The sequence below is a fragment of the Megascapheus bottae genome, chromosome 8 (genome assembly GCF_031878675.1).
Source record: "Megascapheus bottae isolate mThoBot1 chromosome 8, mThoBot2.hap1, whole genome shotgun sequence".
Classification (NCBI taxonomy): Eukaryota; Metazoa; Chordata; class Mammalia; order Rodentia; family Geomyidae; genus Megascapheus; species Megascapheus bottae.
The window spans coordinates 1,366,558-1,381,619 of NC_143516.1; positions in this window are offsets into that span (position 1 = coordinate 1,366,558).

Below are 15,062 nucleotides of genomic sequence, written 5' to 3' on the forward strand. Positions count from 1 at the left end.
ATCTGGCCCCAGGCATGGATGGGCCTGTGGTGCCCAGAAGCCCGGCTAGCTCACAGATTGATGACTCTTCCTAAAGTGCTCCTCTACCTTCTGGCCTTATCTTCAGGAAAGTAAGTTTGATCTTGTTAAGAGACAAAGAGGTTCTCCATTGTTGGCATTTTTCACGCCACCTATAATTTAAAAAGTTTTAGGGTTTGGATGAGGCTCCCAGCCTGGGGAAAGCCATGTTTTCAGGCTTGTGGGATTAAAAAACCAATTTCCGGTGTCTAGTCACCTGACCGGCACTCACAGAGTGGAGCTTGGGGAGGGGGTGAGGGGAAGAGCCAGCCACCCTCGGTGCCAGCAGCCAGCCAATGCTGGGCGTGCTGTGGTGAGGACATGTCTGCTCTCTGCTCTAAAGTGGCAGGTCACATCTGAGCCGGGAGTTGACTACCGACAGAAAAGGGGTGAGAACTCCCTTCCCAGGGTAGATGATGGGTCACATGAAGGGAGGGGAGGGGAGGAGACCACTCGGGACCAGGCCTGGGGTTCAAAAGCTCACACCAAAGCCAGTAAGCTCCTCTGAGTCTGAGCAGCCTCAGTACACAGAGACACAACGCAACATGGAAATTCACAGAGCTACAGATTTTTAAAAATGTAACATTATATGAGTCTTGATGATGAAAGAAAACCAATAATATTGTCAACAAGTGATTGCTTTTAGCACTTTGCAGCTTACTAGGGATATTTTACAGTCATCATCCTCTGCACATAAACTCCAGTGACATATAGGCTTTAGCAGGAAATTGTGAAAAAAATATTTTCAAGAAGAAAAAATACTAATTTATAGACAGTAAACACAGTAATTTCCTACTGAATTCACTGTTCTATGCAGAACAAAATTAAAGACCGTATTCCTTGTACAATCTGACTTGGAAATTTGTCTTGTCTTAAACGTGAGGCAACCCCAGACACAGGGCCAGGGGGATGGAGAGGCAGAGGCTCCCCCTGTTTAATTACTGGGAGTCACCCAGTAATTAATTGATTCAGCGTGAACAAGCTGTGCTGTGCCCAGCTAATTAGGGATCTGTTCCATTTAATTGCGCATCAATATCAATAAACCACACCAGGACCTCCCCAGGGCACTGAATCTCCTCCTGGCAGTGGAGGAAGCTCCTGGAAGCCACCTGCTTCTGCTTGTCCTGGGGCTGCCATGTCTGTTCCAAGCAGACTGGCTCAGGTACTTGCCTTTCCCTGTGTCCTGGCGCTCCCATAGACAGCTGGGGGTGCTGAGAGCCCGGGGGCGGAGGGGGGGATGCCGAGAGCCCCAGGGGTTCCGAGAACAGGAAGAGGCCTGTGAGCAGACGCCAACCCTCGGCTGCAGAGGAGCACGTGAGCGGCCCTCTCCCTGGCTGTAGATGAGTGGCAAGTGGCACTGGGGCCTCTGGCTGCCCGGATGGCTTCCCCAGGGCCAGTCCTCCCCTTCCGCCCCACCCTCCTCACCCCAGAGCCAGGGAGCACGGGGCATATTCCTGCTGTCACCCACCTTGTGCCGGCGTCAGACACAGAGGCCCAGAAGGTGCCCCACGGGAGGGCGCAGCCGGAGCCAGAAACCAGATGGACCTGAGTTCACCCCACACCCAGGCCCCAGAGCTCTGTCATGGTGCCATCCTGGTGACCAGAAGTCCCTCCTTCTTCTTGTGTTAATGGCCCTCAAAAGAGAGTTCGATGTCACACAAGAAGAAACATTGCAACCACCACTTGGACGTCAACGCGCGGTGAAGATGGAGTTGCAGGCATGCGCTGAGAAGCTGCCCCACAGGGACAGTGGCCTGCCAGCCCAGTCCCGACTGACCCTGGCCGTGTGCCCCCAGTAGGGCCCAGTGCCCCCATTGCTCCACTCACTGGCCGCCCCCCCCCGTCCCTGCACTCCTCTCAGACACTGATTTGCTGGAGAGTGAGTGACCCTTGTGACTGGAGCCACCCCGGCTCCAGGAGGCAGGGAATTGGTTCAGGGAGCTTCACTTGGTCCAGTCTGTGTCCACCCAGGACCGACCCCCACAGCCTGCACTGCCTTCCTGCCCAGAGCGAAGGTTCTCCAGGACAGGACTTGATTCTCTCAGGCCTGTGACTCTAGCGTGCAGAGCCACCCCTGCAGGCCGCATGCATTTGTGCCAGACATGGCAGCAGGCCTTGACCCGGGAGGGCTGAGGTCTGGGCGTCCCCTCCCGCCTCTGCCTGCATTGCCTCATCCGTCGCCTTCTGGTGGGCAACAATTTGGCTCCAGCTGTCAAAAGCTCTGGATTAAAGCTCTGGATGTAAAGGCATCTGGCTTACAGCTATGTCCTGCAGCTCCAGCCCAGAGCCCAGCCCAGGGCCCAGTCCAGGGCCTGGAACAGAGCCCAGCCCAGAGCCCAGTCCATGCCAGCTCAGAGCTCAGCCCAGAGCCCAGAGCCCAGCCCATGCCAGCCCAGGGCCCAGCCCAGAGCCCAGTCCAGGGACCAGCCCAGGGCCCAGCCCAGAGTCCAGCCCAAGGCCCAGCCAGAGCCCATCCCTGAGCCCAGCCCATGCCCAGCCCAGAGCTCAGCCCAGAGCTCAGTACAGGGCCCAGCCCATGCCAGCCCAGAGCCCAGCCCAGAGCCCAGTCCAGGGCCCAGCTCAGAGCCCAGCCCAGAGCCCAGTCCAGAGCCCAGCTCAGAGCCCAGCCCAGAGCCCAGCCCAGAGCCCAGTCCAGAGCCCAGCTCAGAGCCCAGCCCCGAGCCCAGCCCAGAGCCCAGCCCCGAGCCCAGTCCAGAGCCCAGCTCAGAGCCCAGCCCAGAGCCCAGTCCAGAGCCCAGCCCAGAGCCCAGCCCAGAGCCCAGCCCAGAGCCCAGCCCCGAGCCCAGTCCAGAGCCCAGCTCAGAGCCCAGCCCAGAGCCCAGTCCAGGGCCCAGCCCAGAGTCCAGTACAGAGTCCAGTACAGAGCCCAGCCCAGAGCCCAGCCCAGAGCCCAGCCCAGAGCCCAGTCCAGGGCCCAGCCCAGAGCCCAGCCCAGAGCCCAGCCCCGAGCCCAGTCCAGGGCCCAGCCCAGAGCCCAGCCCAGAGCCCAGTCCAGAGCCCAGCCCAGAGCCCAGTCCAGGGCCCAGCCCAGAGCCCAGCCCCGAGCCCAGCCCCGAGCCCAGTCCAGAGCCCAGCTCAGAGCCCATCCCAGGGCCCAGTCCAGGGCCCAGCCCAGAGCCCAGCCCAGAGCCCAGCCCAGAGCCCAGCCCATGCCAGCCCAGAGCCCAGCCCAGAACCCAGAGCCCAGCCCAGAGCCCAGTCCAGAGCCCAGCCCAGAGCCCAGCCCAGAGCCCAGCCCATGCCAGCCCAGAGCCCAGTCCAGAGCCCAGTCCAGAGCCCAGTCCAGAGCCCAGTCCAGAGCCCAGCCCATGCCAGCCCAGAGCCCAGTCCAGAGCCCAGCTCAGAGCCCAGCCCAGAGCCCAGTCCAGGGCCCAGCCCAGAGTCCAGCCCAGAGCCCAGCCCAGAGCCCAGCCCAGGGCCCAGTCCAGAGCCCAGCCCAGAGCCCAGCCCAGAGCCCAGTCCAGGGCCCAGCCCAGGGCCCAGCCCAGAGCCCAGCCCAGAGCCCAGCCCAGGGCCCAGTCCAGGGCCCAGCCCAGAGCCCAGCCCCGAGCCCAGTCCAGAGCCCAGCTCAGAGCCCAGCCCAGAGCCCAGTCCAGGGCCCAGCCCAGAGTCCAGTACAGAGCCCAGCCCAGAGCCCAGCCCAGAGCCCAGCCCAGAGCCCAGTCCAGGGCCCAGCCCAGAGTCCAGTACAGAGCCCAGCCCAGAGCCCAGTCCAGAGTCCAGCCCATAGCCCAGTCCAGAGCCCAGCCCAGAGCCCAGCCCATGCCAGCCCAGAGCCCAGCCCAGGGCCCAGCCCAGAGCCCAGCCCAGAGCCCAGCCCAGAGCCCAGCCCATAGCCCAGTCCAGAGCCCAGCCCAGAGCCCAGCCCATGCCAGCCCAGGGCCCAGCCCAGAGTCCAGCCCATGCCAGCCCAGAGCCCAGCCCAGAGCCCAGCCCATGCCAGCCCAGGGCCCAGCCCAGAGCCCAGCCCAGAGTCCAGCCCATGCCAGCCCAGAGCCCAGCCCAGAGTCCAGCCCATAGCCCAGTCCAGAGCCCAGCCCAGAGCCCAGCCCATGCCAGCCCAGGGCCCAGCCCAGAGGCCAGCCCAGAGCCCAGCCCCGAGTCCAGCCCAGAGCCCAGCCCAGAGCCCAGTCCAGAGCCCAGCCCAGAGCCCAGCCCAGAGTCCAGCCCATAGCCCAGTCCAGAGCCCAGCCCAGAGCCCAGCCCATGCCAGCCCAGGGCCCAGCCCAGAGCCCAGCCCAGAGCCCAGCCCAGAGTCCAGCCCATGCCAGCCCAGAGCCCAGCCCAGAGCCCAGCCCATGCCAGCCCAGAGCCCAGCCCATGCCAGCCCAGGGCCCAGCCCAGAGCCCAGCCCAGAGCCCAGCCCAGAGCCCAGCCCATGCCAGCCCAGAGCCCAGCCCAGAGTCCAGCCCATAGCCCAGTCCAGAGCCCAGCCCAGAGCCCAACCCAGAGCCCAGCCCATGCCAGCCCAGAGCCCAGCCCAGAGCCCAGCCCATGCCAGCCCAGAGCCCAGCCCATAGCCCAGTCCAGAGCCCAGCCCAGAGCCCAGCCCAGAGCCCAGCCCATGCCAGCCCAGAGCCCAGCCCAGAGCCCAGTCCATGCCAGCCCAGGGCCCAGCCCAGAGCCCAGTCCAGAGCCCAGTCCAGAGCCCAGCCCAGAGCCCAGCCCAGAGCCCAGTCCATGCCAGCCCAGAGTCCAGCCCATAGCCCAGTCCAGAGCCCAGTCCAGAGTCCAGCCCATAGCCCAGCCCATAGCCCAGTCCAGAGCCCAGCCCAGAGCCCAGCCCATGCCAGCCCAGAGCCCAGCCCATAGCCCAGTCCAGAGCCCAGCCCAGAGCCCAGCTCAGAGCCCAGCCCAGAGCCCAGCCCATGCCAGCCAGGGCCCAGCCCAGAGCCCAGTCCAGAGCCCAGCCCAGAGCCCAGCCCAGAGCCCAGCCCAGAGCCCAGCCCATGCCAGCCCAGAGCCCAGCCCAGAGCCCAGCCCATGCCAGCCCAGGGCCCAGCCCAGAGCCCAGTCCAGAGCCCAGCCCATGCCAGCCCAGAGTCCAGCCCAGAGCCCAGCCCAGAGCCCAGCCCATGCCAGCCCAGAGCCCAGTCCAGAGCCCAGTCCAGAGCCCAGCCCAGAGTCCAGCCCAGAGTCCAGCCCATGCCAGCCCAGAGCCCAGCCCAGAGCCCAGCCCATGCCAGCCCAGAGCCCAGTCCAGAGCCTAGCCCAGAGCCCAGCCCAGAGCCCAGCCCAGAGCCCAGCCCATGCCAGCCCAGAGCCCAGCCCAGAGCCCAGCCCATGCCAGCCCAGAGCCCAGCCCATAGCCCAGTCCAGAGCCCAGCCCAGAGCCCAGCCCAGAGCCCAGCCCAGAGCCCAGCCCATGCCAGCCCAGGGCCCAGCCCAGAGCCCAGCCCAGAGCCCAGCCCCGAGTCCAGCCCAGAGCCCAGCCCAGAGCCCAGCCCAGAGCCCAGCCCATGCCAGCCCAGAGCCCAGCCCAGAGCCCAGCCCAGAGCCCAGCCCCGAGCCCAGTCCAGAGCCCAGTCCAGAGCCCAGCCCAGAGCTCAGCCCAGAGCCCAGCCCAGAGCCCAGCCCAGAGCCCAGCCCCGAGTCCAGCCCAGAGCCCAGCCCAGAGCCCAGTCCAGAGCCCAGTCCAGAGCCCAGCCCAGAGCCCAGCCCATGCCAGCCCAGAGCCCAGCCCAGAGCCCAGCCCCGAGCCCAGTCCAGAGCCCAGTCCAGAGCCCAGCCCAGAGCTCAGCCCAGAGCCCAGCCCAGAGCCCAGTCCAGAGCCCAGCCCAGAGCCCAGCCCAGAGCCCAGCCCAGAGCCCAGCCCATGCCAGCCCAGAGCCCAGCCCATAGCCCAGTCCAGAGCCCAGTCCAGAGCCCAGCCCAGAGCCCAGCCCAGAGCCCAGCCCATGCCAGCCCAGAGCCCAGTCCAGAGCCCAGCCCAGAGCCCAGCCCAGAGTCCAGCCCAGAGTCCAGCCCATGCCAGCCCAGAACCCAGCCCAGAGCCCAGCCCATGCCAGCCCAGAGCCCAGCCCATAGCCCAGTCCAGAGCCCAGCCCAGAGCCCAGCCCAGAGCCCAGCCCAGAGCCCAGCCCATGCCAGCCCAGGGCCCAGCCCAGAGCCCAGCCCAGAGCCCAGCCCGAGTCCAGCCCAGAGCCCAGCCCAGAGCCCAGCCCAGAGCCCAGCCCAGAGTCCAGCCCAGAGCCCAGCCCAGAGCCCAGCCCATGCCAGCCCAGGGCCCAGCCCAGAGCCCATGACTGCTGGACATCTGTGGGGCCCTCTGACAGCACCTAGGCATTTCTGGTGAAAGGCGAGCCTGGCATGTGTCCCTGGAGCACGGGCCCCTGTCAACCATCCAGCTGTCCCCCAACCCGCAGCCCTCTGCTAGGATGGTCCGTGGAGACTTGAGGACTCATTTCTGACCCACAAGCCACAGCAAGTCCACGTCTTTGGGGACCAGCCCAGCTCTCCCACTGGGGGCCCCTGACCCTGCCTGTGGCCCACTCGAGATGAAGAACGATTATACAAGACCCCAGGGGATGGCTCCTGTGGAAACAGGTCAGCCAGGAATGATGCCACACAGCCACACTGCCCCCACTGAAGTGGCAGTCCTGTAGGGACACCACAGTCCCCTGTGCCATTTCTTGTACAAGTCATGATTTCAGGAGCTGCCGCCACCCTCTCTGTGCCTTGGGTGGCCGGGCACTCTGCCCCCCTCTGCCCTCTGTGGGTCCCCTCGTGGGACCCTGGGCAAGAGTCTCATAAACCACAGGAGCGCCGCAGGTGAGTGGCTTGTGTGCTCGTGCTCTGCCTGGCTCACATCCACCCTTCCACTGCCATCCGACAGAGTCCGCACTGGAGAGACACAGACGAGCACACCACGGTTTCTGACTGCGAATCACGTCAACTGAAGTCTCCGCAGAGCAGCAGCTCCGGGCAGCCAAGGCCGCTGGCCAGGCCGCGGGGAGGCTTCCCTGTGATGCCGCCGAGCTGCCTGCGCCCCCCAGGGAAACCTGGCACCTCAGCCCAGCTCGCCTGCGCAATTCCTCCTTCCCCACACGCGCTCCGTGGGTCTCAAGTGTGTGCTCAGAGACAGGGGTTTCTGCTGGAAGCTTCTCAAAGAGTCTTATGTAAGTCTCTTGTTTATAAAGGTTCCCTAATCCCAGGCTCTGCCCAGAGCCACAGGGCTCCAGGAGAGACAACAAACGAGAAAAGCAAAATTATTTCACTTTCAAGTCACAAATGAAGAAGCAAATGGTTGCATAATCCTCTAGCATTATTAGGAAGCAGTGAAAGACAGGCAGGCGGCCTGGAGGGAGCAGAGCAGCCAGGTTGACATTTCTGTGACGTTCAAGACTGTGGAGCCGAATCCACTAAGAAATCTGCGCTGCTGAGAAATGCAAGCGCCACGGGTGGTCGCCATTTACACACAGCTCCAGGTGGAGTGCGCCTTCCTGCACGCCCTCCCTCCTCCGCGGCCCCCCATTTACAGACAGGTCCGTGGATCTGCCTCCGCCACGCCCTTCCTTCTCGGGATCTCTCCTCCTAGAAACAGCTAGCTTGAACATGCTGGGTTCCTGGCTGAGGGAAGCCGTGCACCAGATCGTCCACACATTACAGACACGTAACCGAGTTCCACTCCCCAGCCCCACTCTCGTCGCACGTCACCAACATCCCAATGATGCAGAACCATGGAGAAGAGCCTGGGTGGGAGCCATGAGTCCGGCATCCCTCTCGATGGGCAGTGTCCCCAGGGAGGGACTTCTCGGTCCACAGAAACAAGCACAAGAGTTGTCAGACCCCTGGACCTCGGCCACGGCCGTGTCCACTCCCTGGCTCCGTGAGAGGTCCGGCCCATCCTTTGGTGCAGGCCATTCCTCGCTGTGGTTTGAAGCAGCCATCCTGGCTGTCACTGGCAGATTGTTGACAGGTAGGAACCAACCCTCTCAAAGGGAGACTCGCCCTCTCCTGCCCACACTCAGGAAGCATCTGGGCTCCAGCCAGATTGGCAGGGGAGGAGCGGGGGTTTGGGGAAAGCGATACCATCCTCCCCTCACCTGCCCACTTGCAGGTAAGAAAGGCCCAGAAAGATGAAGCTGGAGCTGCTGATGGGACAACGGGAGTTACCAAGGCCTGGCTGTCCCCGCGCCCTCGGGAGGGCCGAGTGCCCCTCTCCACAGAGGTTCGGGAGTGGAAAGAAGGTGTGGATTCATATACCTCCACCGTCGTGTGAAAGGAGAGTCAAGTGCAGGTCATTTGTGGTCCAGGGCCTAAAACACCCCCCACCTGTGTTTTCTCCTCGGAATCAGTGCAGCCAGCACAGGCAGAGACGCCTCTCCTGGCCGGCTGGTCTCTGTGGTGCAAGGGAATGGGGACGTGGGAGGGGGTGGGAACGCCTCTCCCGGCCAGCCAGGACTCTCCTGGCCGGTGGGACTCTGCGACGCTCGGGTCTCCTCCACTCTGTGTCTGGACTCCTTTAAGGGATAAGAATCGTTCTCCAAACATGTCCTTCCAGAAGCAGCGTTGCAGCAGAGGCCTGGAGGCCTGCGCTCCTTCCTGCCCAAGGCCAGATGAGGACAGAGCGAGGTCGGTGCAGGGCGGGCACTCCCACAGGAGCGGCAGGATGGTGGCAGAGATGAAGAAGCGCCCTACGTAAACACAGTGGAGTAAGGGGATTCCGTGGCCTTACACCGTCCTGGCGGCTGTCGGGAGCTAGTCTCTCCCGGAGCATACCCCGGGACTACGGGAGCCACCAACAGGTCCACTTAGCAGGTTCTGCTAAGTGCATGCCTGGTACTCAGCAGCACAGTGCAAATGGAGTGTGGAAAACAGCCGCGAGAGTCGGGGGGTGCACAGAGGCGCTTCGGCTGTAGACAGCGATGGAGCCTGGCTCGGAAGGAGGGGAGCACGGCCACCCCTCCCCGCCCGCGCTCTGCCTGGCCTCCACGCAGGATCAGAACAACTCCTCCATTCGCTCCTGGACGTGCACGTGCGTGTGCACACATACGGACATGACGTGCGGGTGAAGCGCACGGGCGTGAGGTGTGTGTGATGTGTGCGCGGTGTGTGACGGGGACGGCGGACGATGTCCGGGCACACCACCCCAGAGGGGTCACAGATTAAACCCGGGTAGATACTAGTGGAAAAGGGGAAACTATCGCCATGCTGCCTAGAGAAGATAGGACCTAAATGCCAATAGAAATGAAGGGGGAAATCAGGAATGTTATTGAGCGCGTAAAACTAGCCACGCGTGATGGCGAGCCTGTCACAGGTCCCCCCCGCGACGTCTGTGTCACGGAGAGAACTGGACTCGCAGGACAGCTAGTTCCAGAAACCCAGCGGCAGCCACACATCTCCGGAGGGCCAGATAGGTCTGGTCCTGGGTGACACGGCCGTGTGTGGACGGGACTCCAGCCGCCCTGGACTCTGTGGGCACCCAGCCACCCGTGCCCACACCCCGTGCCCACGCCGCCCTCCGGAGTCTCCGCTCCAGCTCCCCCCCCACATCCACTCGCTTTCCGGCTGGAGCTGCCTCCTGCGGGGTGAACTAGACGACACAACGCTTCCTCCTCGGCCAAAACAGAAATCATGAGAATGGCTACAGGAGAGGAGTCTCCAGAGAGTCGTGGAGCTTGTACATCTAGGGGCTTCATGTCAAACCTCTGAGATAGTTATGGAGTTCGTAAGTGTATGTGATTTATTTTCAAGTATAAATATCAAATTTGAACGTGAATGCTTGTATTGCCTTTTACGTTAGCAAATAAATGTCCAGAAAATGACAGACGCAGCAAGTGGTTCCCATGAAGTGTGACGGCTTGAGAAGAACCATCTAGAATGCTGGGCAGGAACCAGCCTGTACAGGGCACCGTGACCCGGACGCCTTGCAGGATGCAGAGTCTGCAAGGGGGTGAGGTGGCCTGGTCAGGAGCTACAGCAGGGGAGAGGGTGTCTATGACACGGAAAGGACCCACCTCACCTGGGCAGCTGTTCAGGAGAGCCGGGTAACAACCAGGAGAATTCTTTGTCCAGCAGAAAACCACTGTGCCAGGAGCCCCAAAGGAAGAAAAGGCAGGAGGGGTAGCTGCGTGTGGCCGCCAGGGGGCATCACAGCAACAGGACACTGACCAGGAGCCTGGGCGGGCGTGGAGGTGTGGGGGGAGTTCACAGCACTGCCTGCAGCTGGACCCACTTATTCTCTCCACAGGTGACTCCCCTGGAGGCGCCAACTGTGTGTGAATGGAAATGTGCTCCCTTTCTATCTAGGGAGTCAAATGTATACAGCTGACATAGATAGCATGCACATACATTTCATATCATCTAGGTAACACTTATATTTAATAGAATAGGCTGGAAGATGGTAAGTGCTCTGAAAGAAAGCAAAGCTGGGAGCAGATGAGCTGTGGGTGCTGAGAATGGGGTAAAAAGGAATAGTCAGAGCCACGGCACACACCCCAGCTACTCGGGAAGCAGAGGTAGAAGGATTTCTGTTCAAGGAAGGTCTGGGGCAAAACTGCAAGACCCTATCTAAACACAAACTAAAGCAAAAAGGGCTGAGGGCTGGGCTCAAAAGGTCTGAGGGCTGGCCTAGCAGGTGCCTGAAGCCTGAGCTCAAACCCCTGTACTGGCGAACAACAAAACACAGACTGCAACGGGCAGCAAGAGTTGGCCCTCTGAGGAGGGGCTGGGTGCACGTGTGCGGGCCATCCAGGACCCAGGCTGAGCGCAGGAGGCTGCTCTGCCAGCTCCCACACTGTGCGCCTCCCTCTCCCACCCGGTTCCTGAGCCCCCTCCCCACGGATGCCCAAGGGGCTTCTTCCTGTCTCCTCCAGGTTCCCAAGCATCAACCACTGGAGAGGCCCCTCCGCTGGCCAGGCCAGCCAGGACTGGCTGCTGCATCCTCCTTCCCCTCCCCACTCCCGGTCACAGCCGACGGCCCCTCACTCCTGAGAGCCACGACCCTCAGACCCCAGGACTCAGGTAAAATGCCAGCGATGCCCACTGCCCGCAGCGAGCTCCTTCCTGGCTGTGGACGGCCCCTTTCGGAAGTAACTGAGCCTGGCACAGAGGGTTCAGAGTGGTGATGGGGCTGTCGAGGGCCCCAGAAAAGCCCCAATGCCGGGCAGGGCCTGGCCTGGAGCAGACGGGCAGAAGCGGGTGCCTGGGGACACCTGGCACCCCAAGTCCTGGGTTTGCGCCAAGGGCTGGGCTGGGACCCCCTGGCCCACAGCCAACCTCATAATGGAGCAGGCGCCCAGTCCCAAGTCCTCCAGCCTCGGCCCTGCCCCAAGGCCAGCCTGGCCTCTACCAAGAGACACACAGCCAGCCGGGACCCGCCGCCGCTCTGCTCGTCTCCCTCCCTGGGGTGGACGTGGCTCCTCAGCCGTGTCTCCCCATGTGGCCCCATTCCGCCTTCATCAAAACAAGGACCTGAAGAGGAGCTGCACTTCATGGCTTCCAGAAAGGCGGAGCCTCGCGTGTGGGGACCGGCAGCAGAGGCTGCTCCTCCTGATGGAACGCTCGGTGCCTGGCCGTCCGGGCGCAGCAGCCCCACCAATGTGCCAACCCTCACCCCAGCTGTGCAACAGGCTCCGCCTGGGGCCCGAGGCATCTCAGGGCCTTACACAGGGGTCAAGGCCTGGTAAAGGAGAGGAAAGCCAGGCTCGGAGCCCGGCGAGCGGGGTGAGAGCCGTCAGCTCACAACCAAGATTACGGTATTGCACAGCATGTTCTTTGTCTTGCAGCATAGAGTTGTTCACACGCGTGCACACACACACACACGTGCACTACAAACTCCTCCTTGGTTATAAAGGCTCAGCATTCTGAAGGACAGTGGTTTCTCCACAACGTGAGCTTCCTGCCTGGAGCTGTCTCCTTGGTCTGCCTCCTCCATCTGCCCTGAGAAGCAAGTGTGGGTTGACATGGCAGGAACCCCACCGCTGCGGGCGGTGTGTGGGCAAGCCCCGGGGGGGGCCCCCAGGTGTCGTCTGTTGTCCTTGTGTGTCTGCCCCGTGCACACCCGCCTCAGATCCACCCCGGCCAATGAGCACAGGCCATGTGCACCGCAGCCCAGGGAGCGCCGCTGAGGGAGGCCCCAGCTCCACGGCGGCCCAGCGGGGACCACGAGGAACGGTGAGAATGTGGAGGTGACCACGGTCACACCCGGGGATACGAACAGACCCCGCAAGCTCTGGGGTTCCCCCACACCCACAGGAACGCACAGCAGCGAGCACACGGGAATGCACACACAGGAACACTCACAGAGGATCGCACACACACAGGAACACTCACACAGAAACACACACATAGAAACACACAGGAACACACACAGGAACACTCACAGAGGATTGCACACAGGACGCACACACAGGGCCACACAGAGGCCCCCCGAAAGCCCCCAAGGCGTGCACCATTGACTGGGGCTGAGCCCCCACATGCCCTTTGAGGGACATGGGTGGCGGCACGCACTGCTGATTTGCCCGGCAGGGCAAACGTGGGCACACCTCTACCTCATCTCCTCCCGAAGTCTTCCTGACAGAGCCTTGTACATTCACTGTGCCAACCCGGGGCCCTGGTCATGCCTGGAGCCGAGCTGGCCTCCCATCAAGGCAGGTGAAGAGTCCACATGACCGTGGATGGATGTGGGAAAACGCGGCCAGATGAATGCACGTGGAGAAACGGGGTTCGTATGGAAGAATGTGGAAGGATATGAATGGAGGCAGATGAACATGGATGGATGTGGATGAACGTGGATGGATGTGGATGGATGTGGATGGACGTGGATGGATGTGGATGGATGTGGATGAATGTGGATGGACGTGGATGGACGTGGGTGTACGTGGATGGTCGTGGATGAATGTGGATGGATGTGGATGGACATGGGTGGACGTGGATGGACGTGGATGGACATGGGTGGAGGTGGGTGGACGTGGATGGACGTGGATGGACATGGGTGGAGGTGGGTGGACGTGGGTGGATGTGGATGAACGTGGATGGACGTGGATGGACATGGGTAGAGGTGGGTGGACGTGGGTGAATGTAGGTGGATGTGGATGGACGTGGATGGACGTGGATGGACGTGGATAAACGTGGATGGACGTGGGTGGATGTGGGTGGATGTGGATGGACGTGGGTGGATGTGGGTGGACGTGGGTGAATGTGGGTGAATGTAGGTGGATGTGGATGGACGTGAGTGGAGGTGGGTGGACGTGGGTGGATGTGGATGAATGTGGATGGATGTGGATGGACGTGGGTGGATGTGGTTGGAGGGGGTGGAGGGGGTGGACGTGGATGAATGTGGATGGAGGTGAATGGACGTGGGTGGACGTGGGTGGACATGGGTGGATGACTCACTTGAGAGGCTTTTCCCGGGTGGCAACGCTGGCTCTCCCTGAGTTGCTGGCCATCTGGGTTCTTGGCCATCAGAGCTGGGAGTCACACCCAGATGGCAGTGAGCCTGAAGCCCCAGCTGCAGCCTCGACGGCCGCTGGCCACCGGGCCCTGACCCTGGCTGGCCTGCACGGGCAGCCAGCTGCTCTGTGTCCTGGGTTGTGATGGACACGGGTCAGCCAGAGGCCCTGAGCAGGGAGGTCGGCAGAGCACAGCCTGCGCCGACAGCTGGCGGGCGTCTCCAAGGCCACCCTGGAAGGCCTGGACTCCCCTTCCGTTCCCCTCAATGAGGTGCTTCTGTTCCCACTGACCGCAGCCTGGGGGTCCTGTCTTGTCCCCCTTGGCCCAGAGCACACAGTCGGGAGTCGGGGCCAGGGCCACTGCGAGGGTTGCTGGCTCCGTGCCTCACTCCCCTGCCCCTCCCACATGCTGACACAGTTCTGCCAGCGCCTCCAGCACTGTGCCTTCCCCAACTGCAGGCCTTCCCTCGCTCAGCATGTCCCCGCTGGTCTGCATGTCCCCCTCACTGGTCTGCATGTCCCCGCTGGTCTGCATGTCCCCCTCACTGGTCTGCATGTCCCCCGCTGGTCTACATGACCCCCTCACTGGTCTACATGTCCCCCTCACTGGTCTGCATGTCCCCCTCACTGGTCTGCATGTTCCCCTCACTGGTCAGCATGTCCCCACTGGTCTGCATGTTCCCCTCACTGGTCTGCATGTCCCCACTGGTCTGCATGTCCCCCTCACTGGTCTGCATGTTCCCCTCACTGGTCAGCATGTCCCCGCTGGTCTACATGTCCCCCTCACTGGTCTGCATGTCCCCCTCACTGGTCTGCATGTCCCCACTGGTCTTCATGTCCCCACTGGTCTGCATGTCCCCCTCACTGGTCTGCATGTCCCCCCTCACTAGTCTACATGTCCCCACTGGTCTGCATGTCCCTCTCACTGGTCTGCATGTCCCCCACTGGTCTACATGTCCCCCACTGGTCTGCATGTCCCCCTCAGTGGTCTGCATGTCCCCCATTGGTCAGCATGTCCCCCACTGGTCTGCATGTCCCCCTCACTGGTCTGCATGTCCCCCTCACTGGTCTGCATGTCCTCACTGGTCTGAATGTCCCCCTGGTCAACATGCCCCGCCCCGATGGTCAGCATGTCCCCACTGCACTCCACTTGGCACCTCCTTGTTGTTCAAAGGACGCCCACAGTGTGCCCAGGTCCTCCTGCACTGTCTCTGCTGCTCACGCCCGCCGGTGGGGTCCACTCTCAAGCTTTCATCCCTACCCCAAAGCAAAGCAGCCAGCTTTAAACGCAGTGCAGAGCCAGGAGAAGGCAGAGCCCTGTCTGTGATCTTGAGCCTGAGAGACAGGTCCTGGGGCCTCGGCCTGGCTGAGTCTACTGAGGCAGGGAGCTCTCAGGCCTCAGAGCCCCTGGGGGACCCCAGCCGGGTTCCTCCCCGCAGGCCTGGGGCTGCCAGCCCCCCTGGCCCACGAGAAAATCTCTGACCCCTACTTCCTCTCCCAGCCTCCTGTGCTCCCTGGATCTCTGTCAAGTCACCACAGGCCGGGGGACCAGCTGGGCGCATCCCATGGGATGGCATGTCTGTGTTTATT